Source organism: Equus caballus, chromosome 16 (assembly GCF_041296265.1).
Source record: "Equus caballus isolate H_3958 breed thoroughbred chromosome 16, TB-T2T, whole genome shotgun sequence".
NCBI lineage: Eukaryota > Metazoa > Chordata > Mammalia > Perissodactyla > Equidae > Equus > Equus caballus.
Window position 1 is genome coordinate 49458915 of NC_091699.1, and position 6945 is coordinate 49465859.

The following is a 6945-nucleotide window of genomic DNA, read 5'->3' on the forward strand; positions in this document are numbered from 1 at the left end:
TTGACAAGAGTTACGTGGCCTTCTAAAAAAAGAAGCATTCAGGGGCTAGCCCCGTGGCTGAGTGGTTAAGTTCGCACACTCCGCTGCAGGCGGCCCAGTGTTTCGTTGGTTCGAATCCTGGGCGCAGACATGGCACTGCTCATCAAACTACGCTGAGGCAGCATCCCACATCCCACAACTAGAAGGACCCACAATGAAGAATATACAACTATGTACCGGGGGGCTTTGGGGAGTAAAAGGAAAAAAATAAAATCTTAAAAAAAAAAAAAAGTATTCAAAGTTAACAGCTGACAATAATTTAACCTGGGGTACTAGCCATGGAAAAGGATACTCAATTCCCTCTCTCAGTTTGAAAACCCACCACCTTACCCCTATCGTTCAGATTCCCTAAGCTAACTACCACAATTTCAATCCTAAACGTTACGTAGAGGTTAACAAAGTAAACTGTACCTGACTTAAAACTGGACTCATATTATAAAGGCACCTCCACTGTGGTAAACTAACATTTACAGAACACTGCCAACATTACAGATCTCACTTTACTCACGAAAAAATTATTTTCAAATAAAAAATGTCCCCAATAGGATGCACACCAAGCAATATTAACACCCATTTCCCACCTCTCTTTGGACTGCCCAAGGGCCATCTGACTTTCTCAAAGACACAGATCCCACTATCCAAGACTAAAAAATTACTACTTGCTTACCAAATTAGAAATTTTATGTCTACTTCTTTATCCTTTAAAATTTCTTGGAAAACCAGAGCTTACAACTTCCAAAAAAATACCTCAAATGTAGACAAGCAAATATAAGCTAAATGAAATCCAAGTCCAAACAATGATTGTGGAAGGTTATTTCCAAAATAGTTGAGGAATAATTGATTTCTTTTAACCTCTTTTCTTTTCTTTTCTATTTCCTCAGGGAAGCCTGCTCTGGCCTGTTAGATTTGAATCAGGTCCCTGATTTTGCTGCCCCCCCACCTTTTTTTTTGGTGAGGAAGAGTGGCCCTGAGCTAACATCTGTTGCCAATCTTCCTCTTTTTTCCCCCCACCCCAAAGCCCCAGTACATAGCTGTATATCCTAGTTGTCGGTCATTCTAGTTCTTCTAAGCAGGATGTCACCACAGCATGGCCTGATGAGCAGGGTGTAGGTCCACAGCCAGGATCTGAACCAGTGAACCCATGCTCTGTTACCTGTATTTTTATGTAACATACTACTTATTGGGCAAATAGTATCTATGAATTTTGCTCCCATCTAAAAATTATCACTACCAATAACAGCTCTCATTTAATGAGACCCAATTTCAGGTGAGGTTCATTCTCATTAAATCTTCACAACCCTACAAAGTGGTTATCATCTCCTTCTTACAAATGAGGAAACTAGAGTTCAAATAGATTAAGTAACTTGCCCAGAATCACACTGCTGGCAACCAGTAGGACCCAGCATGACACTTCCACCAGATCCATGGCCTATGGGGATTCATAACTCCCCATCACCCTCCCAGGGAGCCTAATACTATCCACAAAGCCCCCAGAATCACAACAAAAGAGCATGCTTTTCACCTTCTCTGGATTTCTCCCCTGGATTTGGGCTTACAGGTTTCCCATAGGCCTCTCACTAACTGAATACTCAAGAAGCAGGGGAAAACTTCATGCTCCCCCTCCAAAAAAAGAAAATGCCCCTTTGTACTTACTGAGTGTTCTAGGTCCAGATTTAAATAAAAACTTAATTTTTAATCTTTTCAAAGTTAAATATCCCTATTCTACTTGAAAGAGCACTGACATTGTTCAAACGGGCTAGTATGTTATTATTTTATTAACAGAACTGATAACAATGCTTTGATCTCCTTCAGATGTTGAATATTATCCCTGTATCCAACACAAAGAAGGAGTAATAGAATTACCTCAGAGCCAAAGTCACGTATTCAAAAGACCTGACACTCACCCTGGACTAAAAGATCCAAACTGAAGACTTCTCAGCTTACAGCTGACAACAACAAAACACAGACCTTTTGGTTAGTCTGACAATGTTTATTCCAGATACAATATTTAGCAATGAATGGTCGTTTACTAAGTCTACATCTCCGAAGAGAAATACTTGGCACAAAAATAGTTTCAAAACCCTACGCTATAACTGTCCCGTCTGATGTGGCAGCCACTAGCCATGTGTGGTTATTTAAATTTAACCCAACTTAAAAATTAAATAAAATTTAAAATCTGGTTTTTCAATTACACTAGCCACAAGTCAAATGCTCAATGGCCACATGTGGCTAGTGGCTACCCTACTTATCAGCATAGGTATAGAACATGTCCATTGTGGCAGAAAGTTCTACGGGACAGGGCAACAATCAGTAGTGAGGTGAAATCATCAGAGAACAAGGCTGCCTCTCCCGCAGCCAGCACAGCAGCGTCCGGTGAGGCGCCGGGATATCCGCGAGGACACGGAGTCCAAGCGCTGGGGAACCCTTCACAGGCGGGCGTTAATTAGCCGCGCGGGCGGCACTGCAAGAGCTCCCAATGAAGACTCGAGTGGGGAGCCCCGGAAGCGGCGCGTTTTCCCCGGCGCAGCCGGCGTGGAGGGCCCAGATGCGCCGGCGCTAGTCGGTCAGAGGTACTGGCCTCCGACCTCTCCGCGAGCTGAGAAGGCAGCGGAAGGAAGAAAAAAGGAGACGCCGGGCGCCCGCCTGCAGCCTTCAGCCGCCCCTCAGCGGGCGGCGAGGGCGCTGAGACCATGTAGAGGCGGCCGGGGTCACCGGGGCCTTGCGGGCGGCGAGGAAGGCGGAGCCCCGGCCGGGCTAGGGAGGCGCGCGGAGAGTCCACCCCCTCCCCCGGCCCGCCGGGGTAAACAAGGCCGCAACTCGAGCCGCGCACTTACCCGGAGCCGCGGCCCCGCGGCCGCTGAGCCCGGGCGGGCCAGAGCGGGTCGGGCCAGGCCAGAGGGATAAGACCCAGGCGCGGCAGCGGCGGCGACAGCGGGCCGACGCCGGTCAGGGCCCGCGCTGCTTCCTCCGGCGGAGCCGTCTCCGCAGCTCCGGAAGTGCTCGGCGCGGTTGCGTCACTTCCGGCCTGGGGTTGGCCCGGGGTCGACCCGCGGTCGCCAGGGTTGCTGTAGGCACTGGGCAATAGCGCCCCTCCGCCAGCTGTCGGACCCAGAGTCTTACCGGGGTACAGCCGGTGCCAACTGCGGCGGGAGGCAGCAGAGGAGCGAGTTCGGCTTATTGGAGGATGATCAAAGCGTCTCTTCCGGCTGTCGCCTACCAGCGCCGCCCGCCGGGATATTTTTAACCAGCGTTTTTCTGATGGACTTCTCACTTCACTGTTTGTACTCGGGTGTCAGACACGGAGAAAACATCCTGACGTCCTTGGAGTGGATAAAAGATGGTTGTTTCCCGGCCGTTATCTGGTCGAAGGAGAGTTGGGCCTTGGGGATCAGCGCGCTGGGCCGGGAATTTCTGCCTACGTTCTGAGGCCGTCGCCTGGTGGCCCTCATGCCGCAGGACCACGCTGGGCTTCCGCTTCCTTCTACCGCGGCCTGGTTCGCCGCCCAGTTTTCCGGCTTTCCATTTACCTTACAAGATTGAATCTTAACTGCCTTGCTGCACACTTACTTCCGACAGTGTAGGAAGTGCCATTATGACTTCCAGTACCTTCTAGGACCTGTTGTCAAGTATTATGGATAGGTAGAGCCACGAAGCCTCGCTCAAGTTACTGCTGCACCACAGTAGAAACGCCAGTGTGAAGCCAGTGATGTTAGGGAGCCTCCTGGCTGTGCAAGTCCGTACATAACCCAAACTATTTACACCCCATACACGAGTTGTGTATTTACTGATAATCAAGATATCTATGTGTAACAGGCTTTCTTATTTAGTTCTTGCTTCTTGCGTGTATTTGTATATTTCTTATACGTGATTTTCAGCTTCCAGTTTAACTCAGGTGCCAATCTTAAGGAAAAAAATGTCAAATTAGAAACTCTCGCTTTGGGTAACTGGTAATAAATCTTCTCCAGTGAATACAAGGGAAACAGTCTTTCTGTAGAATTATTGCATTTGCAAAATAGAGAATGAGGTCACATATCAAGCACAGGGGTGCACACACAGCATATTGGAATCTTGGGGCCGGCCTGGTGGCGCAGAGGTTAAGTTCACAAGTTCAGCTTCTCCGTGCCCGGGGTTCGACGGTTGGGATCCCAGGTGCGGACATGGCACCGCTTGGCACGCCATGCTGTGACAGGCGTCCCACATATAAAGTAGAGGAAGATGGGCACGGATGTTAGCTCAGGGCCAGGCTTCGTTAGCAAAAAGAGGAGGACTGGCAAAAGTTAGCTCAGGGCTGATCTTCCTCAAAAAAAAAAATATATATATATGTATATATATAGGAATCTTGTTTATTATGATTGGTTCACCTGTCTTTCCCCTGGTAAAGGTGAGTTGCCTTTAAGGACACAGATCCAACCTTGTTTTCAATATTGCTTTATTAAATAAACATTTATTGGGCTGATAACATTTTTAACTAGTGGCAATTTCTCCCCAGGAAATAAAGATTTAAAGATTAAGCCAAGGGCTGGCCCCATGGCCCAGTGGTTAAGTTTGTGCGCTCCGCTTCGCGGCCCAGGGTTTCACTGGTTCAAATCCTGGGCACGGACATGGCTCTGCTGGTCAGGCCACGCTGAGGCAGTGTCCCACATGCCATGACTAGAAGGACCCACAACTAAAATATACAACTATGTACTGGGTGGGGGGATTTGGAGAGATAAAGCAAAAAGAAAAACCCAAAAAGATTGGCAACAGTTGTTAGCTCAGTTGCCAATCTTTAAAAATAAGTAAATAAATAAAAATAATAAAAATAAAAATTAAGCCAAAATTTTTAAGGATATGTATAAAAATATGTGCATATATATGTGCTTTGGAATGGTGCTTCTAGTAGGAAATAGTTTGCAGCATCCCAAATGCCCAAAAGTAAGGGTTTGTTAAATTATGGTAAAATATACAATTTTTGACAATTGTTAAAGAAAGCCATTAATAATGATGCTGTACTAAGGCATCTATTGACAAAGAAACATATTTGTGATATACTCTTAAGTCATAAGAATAAGATATAAAACGATGTGTATGATATTCCATTTTCAAAATATATATGCATATAAAATATATACATATGAAAAACAGTCTCTCATGGTTTCTGTGAGACAGGAATCTGGACAGGCCACAGTGGGAATGGTTTATCTCAGCGCCTTGATGTCTGGGGCTTCAGCTAGAAGAGTTGAAGGCTGGGAGCTGCAATCATAGGAAGAGTTATTTACTCATGTATCTGGTGGTTGATGGTGACTGTCAGCTGGAGCCCTAGCTGGGCCTGTTAATCAGAACACACACACACACACACACACACACACACACACACACACACGATCTCTCCATGTGGTAACATGGTGGCTGAGTTCCAAGGACAACTGTCTTAAGAGAGAGTGAGCCAGGTGAAAGTTATCTCCTTTTATGACCTACCCTTTGAAGGCACACATTGTTACTTCTACCACATTTTAATAATCCAAGCAGTTACAAAGGTCCTTTTGGTTCAAGGGGAGGAAATAAGGTACCGCCCTTGATGAAGGAATACCAACATCAAATCACATTGTGGGAAAAGCGTATGGAATGGGATATAGGTTGGTGTGGCCATCTTTGGAAAATATAATCTATCTGGGGCCAGCCCCATGGCTGAGTGGTTAAGTTTGCGCGCTCCGCTGCGGTGGCCCCAGGTTTCACCGGTTCGAATCTTGGGTGCTGGCGCCGCTCATCAGGCCATGCTGAGGCGGCATCCCACATGCCACAACTAGAAGGACCCACAACTAAGAATATAGAACTATGTACCGGGGGGGCTTTGGGGAGAAAAAGGAAGAAAGTAAAATAAAATCTTAAAAAAACATATAATCTATCACACAGCATATATTACATATATATCTTATACATACATCTTTCATCTTATTCATGTTTGCCTTTATTGATTATAATTACACTAATTATTGATAAAGTTGTAAAAAAATAATACAAAAGTATTAATAGCAACATGAGAATATTTCCATTAACCTGCTCAGACTCCCTTTACCCTATCCAGGGTTGTTGCCACTGTCTAGAGTTTGGTTCCCATCCTTCCAGGACCCTTTCTATGCATCTACATACATATCTATATTGACAGCTATACACACACATTTACACAAACTTCTTTTTTCGTTAATAGGCTATTATAAATATCATTCTGCTTCTTTTTTCACTTAGTAGAAAGTGCTATTATTATCTCTCTTTCACAAATTAACAAACTAAGGAACAGAGAGGTGTGGTAATTGCTCAAGGTAATAAAGCTAGTATGTGGCCAAGCTAAGATTTTAACCCTGGCCATCTTGCTCCAGAGCCTACACTCTGTCCACAGTGCTGGACCCTTCTCAGTATTTCCTGGTATGAATGTATTGTCATCTGTTTGACCATACTCCTTTTGCAGGTCATCTGTTTCCAATTTTTCACAATTACAAATAGTGCCGGCGGGAACACCTTTGGATGTACTTCTTTCTGCATAGATGTGAAAATGTTTTGGGTTATATTACTAGAAATGGAATTGGTGAGTCAGCTGCTGTGCTCGATTTACGTTGTGATAGATACTGCCAAATCACCTTTTAAAAATGCCTCTGGTTCTTTGAGCCCAGCTAAAAGCCAGGCACCATGTTGTTAGATATAATGGTGAGGAAAAGAGATCACAGTCCCTGCAGCCAAGGAGCTTAGGTCTAGTAGGACATGCAGAAATTAGAGGAATCGTTAAATAAGTATGAAATTGCTATGAGGAGTACTGCACAGGAGAGTCAGAGGGCTCTATCTTCAGCCTCTGCTCCATCTATGTAGACTCATTTCCTAGTCTTCTCATCCAATCTCTTTACCTTAGTACCTCCAATACATTGATGACTTCCA

At 45.2% G+C, this 6945-nt stretch overlaps 1 protein-coding gene across 8 annotated transcripts in view; it reads right to left on the reverse strand.

Moving 5' to 3' along the window:
* Positions 1-3770, reverse strand: part of ARIH2 (ariadne RBR E3 ubiquitin protein ligase 2) — a 47379-nt gene extending 43609 nt beyond the window's left edge. For 4 of the 8 annotated variants that reach the window (XM_070237689.1, XM_014731697.3, XM_070237686.1 and 1 more), the window contains exon 1: positions 2874-3013. The gene's annotated coding sequence lies outside the window, so the exon portion shown is untranslated. Of the gene's footprint in view, positions 1-1943; positions 1986-2873 lie in introns of all 8 variants that reach the window. The other 4 variants (XM_070237684.1, XM_070237687.1, XM_070237683.1 and 1 more) reach the window with 3 other exon arrangements.
* Between the last annotated feature and the right edge of the window lie 3175 nt (positions 3771-6945).